Genomic DNA, 15,763 nt, shown 5'->3' on the forward strand with positions numbered 1-15,763 from the left:
CTGCAGTTTTGGACAAGAGCAAGGGATTTCAACAGGCATTTAGTGTTTTTGTTGTTTTTATTGGCATTGAATAATTCATACTTCAATTTACTAATTCACTGGGGATGAAATGAAATGTGTGTTTCAAATATGCCAGCTCTCTGTCTTCACTTTCTTCCACACAAACTTGGATTTGAATGGATGTCACTGAAATTCAAAGGTTGCTGAGAGCAAAGTTTCCCTTGAAAGGAAATCACCTGTTATTGTAACCCACTTGGCCCTGATCCCATGTAGCCTGCATTTATTTCATTGCAACCCAGAGGTCACTCAAAGGAGATCAGATGGAAAAAGAGGATTGGGCCCCTCCACCTTTAGCAGTTGTGTAGAAGAGGGAATTTCAGAGAGTGTAGTAGGTCAGGTAAGATAAAACAGCTGAAATTCCCTCTTGTAAACAACCGTCAAAGTTGAAAAAGCCCTGTTCTTTATTTATCTGACTTGTGTTGCCCATTCTCTGCACTAAAAAGAAATCAGAGACAAAATGCCACACAGATGGAACCCACTGAGAGGTACCTGCCAGGTAAGAAATATTTGGTGCCTGTGTTCTCTTAAAAGGATTCCACTGGAGCCTGAATCCAGTAATAGCCAAATTAAATGTTTAGAACAATTAGCTATTAGCACAATTACTAATTGTATGACTTACCACACAGCCCAATCCCAATGGTGCGGAAGCTGATCAAGATCAGGACCTTGATGGGAAAGAGAGGAGGCAATGAACCTTTACTCCCATCCCAAAAAGGTCCAGATTGGGACCTTTGCATCTGCTGCTATTAACTGAGAGAAGGTGACTGTCTTTAACAATATTTCCATGGATATGTTTACTGCCCTGTGCTCATTTGCAAGGAATAGTGGGGTATAAATCCATTTATTAACAAATAATTTATTTCTTCATTTACACTGGAAGGAAAGCTCTCATTTGTACCAATGGACAATTTAGTTGCAGTACAAATAGCAGGCATGAAGACCTGGTGCAAATTGGGACCACGGTGGGGGGCAAAACGTTAAAGCCCCAAACCATCAATGTCATTAGTAATTGTTCTAGTTACAGGTAGGTAGCTGTGTTGGTCTGCTGTAGTCGAAACAAAATTTTAAAAAATTCCTTCCAGTAGCACCTTAGAGACCAACTAAGTTTGTTATTGGTATGAGCTTTCGTGTGCATGCACACTTCTTCAGATGCACACAAAAGCTCATATGAATAACAAACTTAGTTGGTCTCTAAGGTGCTACTGGAAGGAATTTATTTTATTAGTAATTGTGTGCATGTTGTCATGTTTTGTTTGTCTCTAAATTAGCCTCCCAAAACATCCCGTTTGCCAACCAACTCAGAGAAGAGGTAACTGAATCTTGCTATCAATTGATGGATTCATGCATGGTAACTCTGTTCTCAGGATAGATTCCTCTCTCTTTTGAATTCCCCTTGCCTGACATGTTCTTCTTGCTCCTCTCCCTGACCTATGCTTGTGTATAGTATTGATCACCATCACCTTCATGTATCAGATTATGTTGGCTCCCTTGCCAGAATACGCTTGGTCATCATTAATTTGCCAGAGGGCCCTGCTGCTTTTCGCTCACATAGGTGAGCACAACTACCCGTTCAAAATTTGAATCAAACTCCATAGGATGGTCCTGTTCATTTGGTCACTGCTCATCTCAAACCCCATTATACCCAGACATCAGCAGCATAAGGTCAAGTGCTCAATGAGCAGTTGAAACTTCATTCTCTGCTCCTTCTACTCATGCATCATTTGCAAATCCTTCCATTTCTACTAATTTGAGTGCAAGGCCACCACTCGCCAATGCCATTTCCCCCCTTCTGCTTCTCCCCTCCTATAATTGGGAAATTACACAACTCCATTCTTTTCACTCATCTAGCGAAAGCTGGCACAAATTAGTTACTAAAGGAAGATAAAACTGGGTCCCTACAAACCTTTTTATTTATACCAGTAAGACAGGATACTAGTAGGGTGTACTAGTTTAGCTTCCTGCAGCCTGGTGTCTTCTTGCCTTTAATCTTGCAAAGTGTCTTTACATCGCTGTAACCAATATTTGAAGTTTTATTCAACAAAAATAATCCTGTATCACTAACCCTGAACATTCAAAATCATGCTATAGTCATGTACAATTGAAAACCATTTGCAGTTTCTGGGTCCGTTTTTTGAAAAGTATTTCTCCATAACTACAAGGTCTGCAAACTCATACCCTCCGACATTTCTCCAATGAAAATAGGGACGTCTCGTTCCATAATGATAATTTTACTACTTATACCCCACATATCTTTATGGGTTGCCCAGGCCACTCTGGGCAGTTTCCAACAAACATGAAAACATAATAAAACATTAAAAAACCCTTCCCTATACAGGATTGCCTTCCGAAGGCTCAGGGGCCGGATAACTCCAAACCCTCCAGCATTTCTCCAAAGAAAATAGGGACATCCTAAGGAAAAGTTGGACATTCTTGGATCAAATCAGAAACTGGGACGGTTTCTCTAAATCAGGGACATCATGGGAAAATAGGAACACTTGGAGGGTCTGCAAACTTGCCACAGTGTTTTCTACAGCATGTGACCAACGTTTCCATATTAAAAAACAGACAGAAAAAGCTATGGAGAAGGCAGTAAGGTTGAAAGGAAGGGGGGGGGGGAGAAGGGGAAGAAAGCTGACACAGGAAAAGAAGGAAAGAAGGAAAAATAAGTTCTGCAGTACAGATTGCTTTACCAGCCAAAAAAATAGGCAACCGTCTTAAAAGGGTGCAAAATGCATTTTAAAAAATATGCTACTTAACGAAACAAACCAGGAGACAGCTGAGTTCCATGCAAAAGCCTTGCATGATTGAAAATAAACACAACAACAAATTACCAAGTCAGTTATGGGCACGCCGCCTAAGTTTGCAAACTCCACACTCTTCATGAAAGCCTGTGGGTGTGTGAAAGCTCCCTTGGTTTCTGCTGCAGGGCAGCTACTTAAAGCTTAATGACACAATAACCATCTCAACAGATAGACCAAGCCTTGATTAACCAAAGCTGACAGGGATACTTTCCTTTTTATTAAAATAAGCGTGCCTTTCATTATATTCGCATTAACACTCTCCCCCATGCCAAGGTGACTGCATGACTTGCTGGTTTCAAAGCGTTTGGTATCAAGGTTCTAGCTTCCGATTCTAATAAGGAAATTCAGAGGTCCTACCAAGGTCATGTCATATATATGGCAGATGTTTGACTATCGTCACATAGCACTCATCATTAGAAATCTAACAGATCAGTTGTCAAGGATTTTATTTAGTTTTTCAAAAATTAATTCTATGTTTCTAACAAAGCCCAGAGCTGCTTCTTACTTGTATATTATTTACATTGCATGTGTTGCTTAAGTCAGGGAGTGAGCTGCTGGGATTTGCATCCAGTGTGCATTCCAAATGCCCATCCGCATACCTGCAAACTTTCCACTGCATCCACCTGATGTCATTGGCATCAAAATGCCAGCCTATGTCCCCACTCCCTTAATCCAGATTTCCACAGGAACTCTTTCCACCTAAAAGTCAGTTCAAAACAATAGCACTGTTGCTGACAACCTGCTTGCAATATCTGACTGACAATATCAAGCACTATGAAGCCTCTGTCTGGAAACACCCTGAGGTGGAAACACCTCTGTATTCGGAGGAACAATCTACAAGAATTAGACATGGATGTTAAAGGTGTCTCCAAATTCTCCACTCTATTTTTGAACAGAGAAATTGGGGGAATCATTTCTCCAGATTTCTTCAAGAGGAGAATAATTTGCCCAGCTAATGCTCAGAGGTGGGACTCACCATCATCATTGGCAATGGTTTTTCCCCGCACCCACCCCTCCAGCCTAGTGCTTTTAAATGGGTGTCACCCCTCTACAAGGCTCAGTCCTAGCATTGTAGCATTGTTCTCCGGTGAGGCAGATGGGAGGAATAGTAGCACACACACACAAACACAATGGTGGAGAACATTTGGCGAAAATTCAGCAGAGTGGCCTACGCCTTTCAGGAGATGGGAACTGAAACAGCTAGGGATTGATTGAATCTCATTCCATCAACTCTGCTGAAAGGCCAGCTCTGTGGGAGACCTCCTTCCCCTGAACTGTGCCCAGCTGGTCATTGCAATAACTACCATTTAACTTTAAGAATTGGCATCTGACTTTGCTTTTTTCTTCTCCCCATCCCTTTTTCCTTTTGTGTACTGTATTTTAGATGGTAAGCCTTCAGGCAGGGAGTGTGTTGTTCCAAATGATTGTATATAAGCTGCTCTGGGAGCTTTTTTTTTTAGGCTGAGGAGCAGGTTTAAAATGTTTTTTAAAAAGAGAAACCAAATCTCAGGGAAAATTGTATTCTGATATGAACATATGAAGAGCCCAGCTGGACCAGACCAAAGGCCCATTTAATCCATCTTCCTGTTCTCATCTGGGAAGCCCAGAAAACTGACCTGAACACAACACCAACCTCCTCACTTGTGATTTCCAGCAACAGGAAATCAAAAGCATTCTGCTTCCAACATTGGAATTAGAACATAGCCATTGTCAGAGAGCAGGCTGATCAGGAGCTACTCTCTTCAGGAATGATGGGGGCCTCCCCCTGCTCCTGACCAGGATCCTGAAGCTGCCCAGGAGCAGTGGAGCAGTATAGATTTGGAGCAGTGGTTTGCAGAGGGACATAGTTCGGAAGACAACAGCTGGGCAGAACTGAGTGGGGAACAGTAGGAGAAGATGAACAGGGAGAAAGAGAATTAACAGACTCCCTTTCATTGGAAAGTGTCCAACCGATCAGTCCAAAGTCAAGGAGAGCAGATAAGGTAGAGCTACACATAAGGCCAAATGGTTGCGAGATCGGGTGCCAGATGAGGAAGTGATGGGGGTGGCTTCAGGGGGAAGTGGGTGGAAACCTTAATTAGTACCCCACCACTTGGCCTTCCATCATACATATCATCTCTTTCATCAGTACCACACCGACTCGCATTTATTCGTGCAAGGTTCAATGTCTTTCCATCGAACCCGCTGAGCCACAGATTTTCCAAGGGTTTGGTGTCTCCGCTATGCGTGTGTGACGGGAAAACTGTTGAATCTCTTCCACATATAATGTTCAACTGTCCCCTACATAGCATAGCCAGGACTAAATTCCTGGGTCCTGCTTTACTGCGCTTGGTTGGCAGGCCTGTTGAGTTACACGCCGCACTGCTTTTGCAGGATACAGATCCTTCTGTAACTCTGCAGGTGGCAAGATTCCTGAATGCGGTTATCTCACACACAAAAACCACCAAAAAACAACAAAAACATCAAAACTAATCGGACTGTTATGATGAGAGTGCATGTCGGATTTCGTCTTCAGTTTTCCTTTCTCTGTGATCCGTCCCTTGGAGCTCTCCTGGCCCCAAGCTGTCATTTGGCTCTGCTCAAGGACCCACCCTTGCATCGTGGTGTTCACCTTCTGTTGTCGGATATATCGGTCTTTATGTCTCTGTGTTTTTATGTTTGTACATACTTTATGGGCTAATAGCCGTAAGTAAATAAAATAAAATAAAATAATTGGGAGCATCTTTCCCCCCAAGAATGGAGTCTTTGTTCTTTCGCTGTGAACATTAAACATCTCTTTAACTGGTAAGAGACTATTTTCGCTTTGTTCTGCTTATCCATGGCCAAAGGAAGGGAGGAAGCCATTTTCCCGAAGCCTGACAGCCATGGATCCTCCATGCATTTGTCTAATCCTGTTTTAAAGTCATCCAAGTTAGTAGTGATTACTACTACTTGTGGAAGTTAATTCCATAGTTCAGCTATATGCTGTGTGATAAGCTTTGGCTCAGCTCTAACCAGAGGCATTTCTGTTGCAGCCTCATTGAAATGAATAGAATCTATGCATATGTTACCATGTTCTTGCACAGGTTTATTTCAATGGAGCTTGGGCAGGAGAACATCTCAGTAGACTCCATGCTAATGGTTCAGATTCATGTCTCCCAGTCTACAGTCCTTAATGGCGGCCCAAACCCACAATGTCACCTTGCCTTACAAGAGGCACCTGTCAGCTGTTTCTTTTCCCCAATCTAGCCAATGGACTTTCCATACCATTTTAACTTCAAACTCCCACAGGCTCTGTTCTAATACCAACAAACTCGAAAATCCAAGGTTTCTGGTTCATATCAGGAGGAGACTCCGAAGATTCTTTGTTGGAAATGAGAGGCCAGGGTGGGAGGACAAGAATGGAATCCAATTAGGTGACTGTTTTTGAAATAGATTTTAATCATTGCCAAGCAGCAATGAGGCAAAACGCAATCAAAGTCGCATCTGGAAATTAGATTGTGGTCAGGTTATTCTTAGCGGAATGTTTGAAAAGCAATTATCGGTGCTTAAAGCAGAAATAGATGAACTGGTGCAAAGCTTGAATGACCAACTGGCACAGAACCAGACATTATTGTTTTGAGATATAGATATATATAAACCCTCTGCTCTCTGCGGGAAAATATAGTTGCCACAACACCAAGGAACATATAGTTTAAGTTAGGTTATGAGAAAGAGGCTTCTCTACCTCTGTGGCCCTTGACAATACTCTCAGTTGATACTATGCCATGTTATTTTGCCTGTGTGTGACTAAGGTAAAGGTAAAGGTACCCCTGCCCGTACGGGCCAGTCTTGACAGACTCTAGGGTTGTGCGCTCATCTCACTCTATAGGCCGGGAGCCAGCGCTGTCCGGAGACACTTCCGGGTCACGTGGCCAGCGTGACGAAGCTACCCTGGCGAGGCAGAGCCACACACGGAAACGCCGTTTACCTTCCCGCTAGAAAGTGGTCCCTATTTATCTACTTGCACTTAGGGGTGCTTTCGAACTGCTAGGTTGGCAGGCGCTGGGACCGAACGACGGGAGCGCACCCCGCCGCGGGGATTCGAACCACCGACCATGCGATCGGCAAGTCCTAGGAGCTGAGGTTTTACCCACAGCGCCACCCGCGTCCCCTGTGTGTGACTAGGAATGAGCTAATCAGCTACCTCAGATGATAACGGAAATGCTATAGAATCATACAGCAGGCAGCAAGGTTCAAATAGCTCCTTGAAGAATGAGTCATTTTAATAACTTTTGAGGTGAGTTGGTATGATAGATGCTTGAGAAATCTGTGCAGCAACCCATTCCATAGTAAATTTGCCCAATCTGCAGCTCCTGGAATAAAGTGCAGATCAGAATATGGTACCTTCCAGAAATTGTACTCCTATTAGGCATGTTACTTTAAACCTCGCTAATTCACGCTTCCTGAAACAGTTTGTGAACCCAAATCCAGGTATGCTTTGAAATGCACACAATTCTTCAAATTTTGTGCTGCACTTTCCCGACCAAAATAAGTGTGTAGAAATGCAGGTCTTATAGGAAAGCATGCATGAAGATGCATGTATACCAGGAGACATGTGAGCAGCTGGCACAATTGCACACAGAAATATACCTTGAGGGAGAAGTGCACAATATAATGCTGATGAATTTTCATGAAAACTTTAAAAAAAAAGAGGAACGCAGATATGTAAATGTGGCAAACTGGACTTGAGATTGGAAAAAAAAGTAAAGTTCTGAGATTGACACATCCATCCACCCTTTGAATTCATCCATCCTTAACTCTTGTCAAAATGGAGGGAGGTAGTCTGAAGGCTGCCTTCATTCTTCCCCTTTAAAAACCATTTCTTCTTCTTCCTTCTTCTCCTTCTCCTTCTTCTTCTTCTTCTTCTTCTTCTTCTTCTTCTTCTTCTTCGGTTGTTGTTATCATTATCATTATTAATTCTAGGCATAAAGTGTAAGCTGAAAATGTGTCTGAATGTCCCTGGAAGTAGTGGCACATGTAGACATGCTATTCCTCCCACGAGAATTGTACAAGAAAAACTATGGTTGTCCCCATATATTGATGGAGGCAGCCATGCCTTCCCCATACAATGACCCCAGTAGCCTTCAAGTGACAACATATGAGGAAAATGTGGCTACTCTCTTTGGTGTATGACGGCAGCCATCTTTCTTTGCCATGCAATGGCTGTAGAAAGGACAGCACATCGTAACACACTACCACTTCTAGATACATTTTAGGACACGTTTCAAATCCCTGCAGCAGACACTTTCCTTCACAGCCACTCCAAGTTCTTAGAGACCGAGCGAGAGAGGAAAATTGTAAGTACTATTTGAAACAACTTCATATGAGTAGAAAATGAGACGGAACAGACTTTCAGACAGACGAATTGTGAGGGTGGCAGTGGGATGTTTTGCTTTAGCTGCAGAAACCTCTCCGGCCACCCCAATACCTACCGTATATCTGTTGACAGAGCAATGTGTGTGGGCAAGGTCATATGCTTGTCCAACAACAAATGGCAGGGAGGGCGACTCCAGGGCTGGCACCTTCCTTCTGCCTATTGTGGGAGTGTCTTGGGAGAATGGAAAGACATTGCATATGGTAGCCCCCAAGTCTCTCCTGATATGCATATAGCACAGCTCCTTTTTATTTTTTTATTTTGCTGCAGCTGCTGTCAGAGCAATGGTGGCAAAGGCACAGCAAGGATGATTGTAAAAGCTAAATGCCTTGAACCTATAAACTAGTTATGTTTCAGCTGTAGTCATCCAACAGGAGGAGTTTGAGTTGGTGCCTTGTCTGTTTTTAAAGAAGAGCTACAAAGAAGATCGATATCCCACTTGCAGCTAGAGAGCAGCTACAGACTTGTTTGAAGTGGCTATGGGCTCTAAGTAAGATTTAGGAGATACTGTATGCACTCTGAGTACATATTTCAGAAGTGTCCAAGAACTGTTCTGGAAAGCCAATTACGTTACAAAGCAGCAAGGCTTCCAGACAGGTTTACTACCTCTGCCCCTATTAATTGCTTACCTTTGATAAAAGTGCACGGAAGATACTTTTTGCTACATCAGTTCCATGACACACAAGAGACCTTGTTTGGCACCCAAACAAAAATACATGATGGAGCCCGTACATCTAAATTTTAATTTTAGCTCCACATTATCTGATGGAAACACTGATTGCAATGTTATCACTACAGACTACAGAGGTGAGGAGACCATGGATTCAAAGGCTGGGTATAGTCTTTGGGACTTCCTTGCTGCTCACGAACCCCACAGCAATTAATCTTCTCCTCCCCATGCACTGCAACCCCACTGAAATTCACACACACACACAATGATTAAGGTAGAAAGCATCCCTCTATGGGTGGCAAAGAAAGGCTGTTCCATTGTGCTAATTGCTGTGTGGGTAGAAGACCTTTGTGGAGATTCAAGAGGTAAGAAAGGGATATTGTTTCCATTAAAATCACACATAATCCAGCATTCAGGCTTAAAAAAAGAAGGTGAAATGTTTCCCCACACACAGCTTATTGTTATGTGTATCTGAATGTGGACCTGGTCTGGTGTGTTGTATGCATGTGAGTGTATGAGTTTGGTGGGGTGTGTGCTGTATGCCAGTTCTTGACAAGGCTGCTTTCATTTGGCTCTTCCAACCAGTGGCATGTGACCCTGTGAGGCTCGCCATGTGGGAATGTGCCTGTTCAGGGTGAAAGAGATTCTCCATCCCTAATGTCTTGCCAGGAGAGAGAGAGAAACATGCTTAAGTTACAAGACAAATGTAGCTGTGAAGAGAATGTGTCATCACGCAGCTCCAAGTTAGTATAATTTCTCCCTTGGGAGCTTTCATTACAAAGCAGAAAGAAACAATCCCAAGAATGATAGGTGCCTTCAGACTGGTGTTTACTTGATATATTTGAGGTTTATGTGGGGGAAATAATTCACTGAGAATCTATTTAGAATTTTTACTCTGACTCAAGGGACTCCAAATTTATTTCACTGAGTATGAAAATGTAAACATCTATTTGATGATGGACAGCACTAATCCATTTTAGGAGCTTTTAAACCATCTACAAGAATGTTTACAAGGCTTCAAGATTTCGGTCTCAGTTTATCTGTCAGATAATGTTGGTACGCTGTTGGCCAAGCATCTGGTACCTGAGGCTCATATTTCTCTGAAAATAAAGTTTTGCGTCCACATGAAAATTGGAAGCATACTTCGATCATTCACCCAAAATATTTATTTTTAGAGTATGTTAGCGTAAGAAGCATCCGTCCTTGGGAACACCCCATTCTGTGTTTCTGCATGAATCACACTTCTGGGTGTATAGGGAGAGGCGATCAGTGATTCATGCAGAGACATAGCTCGCCGCCTCCTCTGTGAATAATTTTGTACCTCTCCATCAAGAGTGAGTAAATGAACCAGTCATACTGCCCAGAACAGAAATGGTGGCAAGCTTATCTCACTCACCCACGTAAGGTGAATTATAGGGAATAAGGAATGGATGACATTTAAGGTACTCTCTCAACGTTTCCTGCATTTCTCTCATGGATGCTAGCATGGCTTTGGCACACAGTTTGGGAATTATTTTGTTAAAAGACTATGCATCAGACGATTGAACATTGATCTCATTCCACACAGACCATATCCTCATTTATTTATTTTTGTAACTGAACTAGTCATAGTGGTTGTCAGACAAAATATTTTGGGGACATTTTATTTCATTGGGGAGGGAACCACACACATCTTGAAGAGTTTCCTCAGAAATTCAAGCCTAGGTTTACGATTGCCAAGCACAACAAGCATTTATGCCTTTCTTTAAAAAAGCATTTATGAGTTCTTCCATTAATGAACACCTCTCCAGTTCTATTTTGGGAGCTTGACAAGAGTGTGACCTTCTTCTTCTTCTTCTTCTTCTTCTTCTTCTTCTTCTTCTTCTTCTTCTTCTTCTTCTTCTTCTTCTTCTTCTTCTTCTTCTTCTTCCCCTTCCCCTTCCCCTTCCCCTTCCCCTTCTTCAGTATGGGGGAAGGAACACCACGCTACCTTACAGCATTGTTTTAGGAGTTACTGAGATAACATACATAAGCATTGCAAAACATTATAGTGTGATGGACAGAAACTGGAGAAAGACATAGAATCATAGAGCTGGAGAGGACCTCAAAGTTCATCTAGCCCAATGCTGGAAATCCACCACTGCAGCAACCCTGATAACTGGTCATCCAGCCTTTACTTAAAAACGTCTCTTGATGGAGAGTCCACCAACTTCAGAAACAGTCTATTCCACTGTTGAACAGTTTGCACCATCATGTAGTTCTCCTGAATGTTTAATCTAAAGCCCTTTTATTCTAAGTTGAATGCATTGGTTCAATGGGGTGTATGGGGGTGTTAGGGGAGGGGGCAACATGTTGTGCTTCTTCTGGGGTAGTTTGTCCACCTTTGGTCCCCACCCTGCACCCATGTCTCACCTGTGGCTCCTAGAAGCTGTCAGCATGTGACAGTGGCCACACCCCAGGAAACGGCTTCAACTGGCTGGTTAAAAGTGAGGGTAGCAAATGGGTGTCAAACCTCACTTAGGGACTTCCCTTGCATGTGAAAACAGGCTCTGGTGGAAATTCATTAGTTCTGGTCCAGGTCTTGATTCCGTCAAGATAATATGGGTCCTGCTTCTGTCTTCTAATGTATTAGCTATCCCACCTGTTTTTGCATCATCTGCAAATTTTATGAGCATCCACTTTTTCATCCAAGTCATTTATAATGATGTTGGTGGTGCCTTCATTGCTTATATTTAGGTGCCAGGCAAAAGTATTCCTCTTCTCCCAAGCCTTTAGCTGGGAGAAGAGGAATGCTTTTGCCTGGCACCTAACTAGTATAGCTTTTGTTTGTTACTGTGTTGAGAATTTTTATGTTTTTTAAATTGTAAACCACCCTGTGATCTTCAGAGGAAGGGTAGTATGAAAATTAATAATAAAAATGCTAGAACATTAGCAGTGGCCAAGTCTTTGTTGGTGGTTGCAAGAACCAATGATCCCTATATTCTGAAGGAAATGCTTGTTTAACCTGGAGGTAGGCTGTCTGAATTGTGTATTGCTTTGTAACGATTTGTTGGGTCTCTGGACTGTAATAAAGGTTGTTGTTGTTGATGATGATGATGATGATGATGATGATGATGATGATGATAATGATAATGATAATAATAATAATAATAATAATAATAATGCAGTCAACCACTAAATAAACCAGCAGACACTGAGCCAGTTGCTATCTCACAGAACTGTTGGAAGCCACAGTGGAAAACCAGCAGGATATAAATGTGATTTATTGATAGGCATGTGTGTATGTATTTACATAAGATAGTAGATGCTAATTTTTAGCTCTCTCTCTCTCTCTCTCTCTCTCTCTCTCTCTCTCTCTCCTTTTGTGTTTGTGTACACTCCCCAGAGTGACAACAAGTGGAAGTGATGGCGTGTGCCTCTGCTGCCCATTGTCTACTGGCTTGAATGTCACAGAGGAATGTAATTTATTGAGCTCTGCAATGCTGCAAGCCGTCTCAAGAGAGAGATTTTATATTTAAAAATGAAGGCTGTGAAGCAAGGGAAGCAGATGTTCATCTCGCTTTGCTCATGGGAGTTCTGGTTGCTGCATTGGTTTGCGTTCTGTGATGAGTGGGAGCGTTAACTGCTGGGCTTTTCTTTTATTGCTGTTGCAGAATTTCCACCTCCAGCACTTTCAGATCTCAGGTGCTTACTGCGTAGAGAATTCTTCTATACCGCTGGGAAACAAGTTCTGACTCAGAGAGGGCACCACTGCAGTCAGGGAGCCGGAACAAATGAGTGCTACTTTTCTGCAGAATTAGCTAAAGGCTACATTTGATACGTGCAAACAGGTAACTTTAGGAGGTTTCTTTTTAAAAAAGATATCTCCCACCGGGATTCCCCCCACCCATCCATTCCATCACGTTTTCAACATCAGTCAGCCATGGAAAGCTTGCTTTATAGACTCCATGTGCCTTGCTCACATTTTTGAGCATCAATCAGAAGACAAGAAGAAAACCCCCGCCAATCATCAACTGCAACAAACAGCAAATCTGCAGGGCAATTTGTACAGCCAGCCTTGAATTGTTTCTTCCAGTTAAAATCGTTACCAGCTAATGCCTCAGAGAGTTTATGTGGCTGCATTGTGTTAACAAAGTTCATATAATACCCTTCCTTCCTCCCTCCCTCCCTCCCCCCTTCCTTCCTTCCTTCCTTCCTTCCTTCCTTCCTTCCTTCCTTCCTTCCTTCCATCTCCCTCCCTCCCTCCCCCCTTCCTTCCTTCCCTCCCACAGGAACACTTCCTTTTTTATAATTTTCTTATTAATTTTAACATATAAATTATAAAATGTACCACAAAACTTATCACTTATACAATCTTTTTAGACTTCCATCAGCACCTCTGATGATCCACCATTTTAACCACTTCTTATGCATTTCTTAACTTTATATTGCCTTTACATCTCTTAACAAAGCATCCTCCCCCTTCTCCATTTTTACAATACTTCTAATAATACGCCTCACAAAACTTCTTGCAACCCTACAAACGTCGTCTGTTCTTCACAATTACTTTTCAAATAGTCCGTAAATTTACTCCAGTCTTCCGTGAATTTCTGGTCTCGCCGGTTTCGAATCCTTCCTGTTAGTTTATCTAGTTCTGCATAGTCCATTAACTTCATCCTCCATTCTTCAATTGTCAGTAACTCTTCTTGCTTCCATTTCTGGGCCTATCATATTCTTGCTGCTGTTATTGCATATAAAAAGAGCTTACATTCCTTTCTATTTATGTCACTCCCCACAATGCCCAATAAAAATGCTTCTGGTTTCTTTATAAATGTATAGTTCAACATTTTTTTCAACTCATTATATATCATCTCCCAGAAGCATTTCACCCCCACAGGATCACTTCCAACCTCCCTTGGGAATGTGCAGGAAGGTAGAATGTGCACAAACTGAATAACATCAGGAGATGCTGCATGTGACGCAGACATGTATAATCAGCAATGAGTATCTGCAAATGCAGATTATTCAGAGATGTTTCACACACGTGCACAGTTAATATGTGCAGGCTCTGTATTAATAGTCTCTAGGCAGTCTGCAAGCCCCACAGATAATGCATGCATTGGACAGCCACCCCTAACAGACATTGTACACCTGAGCACTTTCTCCTAGACTGTAAATCATTCTGTGATCTTCAGATGAAGGGCAGTTGAATGAATGATGACTGACTGACTCCATTTGGAGACTATGCATGGGGTATGTAGAATCATAGAATCATAGAGTTGGAAGAGACCACAAGGGCCATCGAGTCCAACCCCCTGCCAAGCAGGAAACACCATCAGAGCACTCCTGACATATGGTTGTCAAGCCTCTGCTTAAAGACCTCCAAAGAAGGAGACTCCACCACACTCCTTGGCAGCAAATTCCACTGTCGAACAGCTCTTACTGTCAGGAAGTTCTTCCTAATGTTTAGGTGGAATCTTCTTTCTTGTAGTTTGGATCCATTGCTCCGTGTCTGCTTCTCTGGAGCAGCAGAAAACAACCTTTCTCCCTCCTCTATGTGACATCCTTTTATATATTTGAACATGGCTATCATATCACCCCTTAGCCTCCTCTTCTCCAGGCTAAACATGCCCAGCTCCCTTAGCCGTTCCTCATAAGGCATCGTTTCCAGGCCTTTGACCATTTTGGTTGCCCTCCTCTGGACACGTTCCAGTTTGTCAGTGTCCTTCTTGAACTGTGGTGCCCAGAACTGGACACAGTACTCCAGGTGAGGTCTGACCAGAGCAGAATACAGTGGCACTATTACTTCCCTTGATCTAGATGCTATACTCCTATTGATGCAACCCAGAATTGCATTGGCTTTTTTAGCTTCCGCGTCACACTGTTGGCTCATGTCAAGTTTGTGGTCAACCAAGACTCCTAGATCCTTTTCACATGTAGTGCTCTCAAGCCAGGTGTCACCCATCTTGTATTTGTGCCTCTCATTTTTTTTTCCCAAGTGCAATACTTTACATTTCTCCCTGTTAAAATTCATCTTGTTTGTTTTGGCCCAGTTCTCTAATCTGTCAAGGTCGTTTTGAAGTGTGATCCTGTCCTCTGGGGTGTTAGCCACCCCTCCCAGTTTGGTGTCATCTGCAAATTTGATCAGGATGCCCTTGAGCTGGATTATCACTAACAACAATGTTTACACCAGTGTTTAAACATGCATGATCTTCATTAGAAGCAAACTGTAATATAACATGATAACTTGCATGCATGAACAGGCCATCCCAGATATAACTGGGCCAGCAGAACTTTCATAGTGGAATTCATAGTGTATAAAGCCCTAAATGACATAGGATCCAAATTTCTGAAAGATTGCCTCCTTCCCTACTGACATTTCCAGGTGTTAAGATCAACAAAGGTTGTTCCACCTCCATCAGATGTTTGAAGTGGTGCCTCAGGAGAGCACCATTCTCCGGCAGCCTCTGAGTTGCAGGGGGTTGGACTAGATGATCCTCAGGGTCCCTTCAAACTCTATGATTCTAAATTGTGTAATTCCCTCCCCACAGAGGCACATTTGGCTTCTTCATCATACAGCTTTTTTAATTGTAAGTTATTAAACTGTTTTTAAGTCTGAATTTCAAATTGCTGTAACTTGCCCTGGGACCTGCTGGTGAAGGATAGCTAATAATAATAATAATAATAATAATAATAATAATATCTCACCACATCACCTCAACTATGCTGCTTTTTAGTGGAGCTCATCTTGAGCCACTGGGCTCAATAAATAAAGTAAAGGTAAAGGGACCCCTGACCATTAGGTCCAGTCGTGAACGACTCTGGGGTTGCGGCGCTCATCTCGCTTTATTGGCCGAGGGAGCCGGCGTACAGCTTCCG

At 42.6% G+C, this 15,763-nt stretch overlaps 1 long non-coding RNA gene across 1 annotated transcript; it reads left to right on the top strand.

Annotated features, from left to right (window-relative positions):
* Positions 1-4,632: 4,632 nt before the first annotated feature.
* On the top strand, positions 4,633-13,123 carry LOC128411972 (uncharacterized). The gene is made up of 3 exons (XR_008329989.1): positions 4,633-4,843; positions 7,008-7,119; positions 12,559-13,123. It is a non-coding gene; the product is annotated as an uncharacterized LOC128411972 (long non-coding RNA).
* The last annotated feature ends 2,640 nt before the right edge of the window (positions 13,124-15,763 follow it).

This window comes from Podarcis raffonei, chromosome 4 (assembly GCF_027172205.1).
Source record: "Podarcis raffonei isolate rPodRaf1 chromosome 4, rPodRaf1.pri, whole genome shotgun sequence".
NCBI lineage: Eukaryota > Metazoa > Chordata > Lepidosauria > Squamata > Lacertidae > Podarcis > Podarcis raffonei.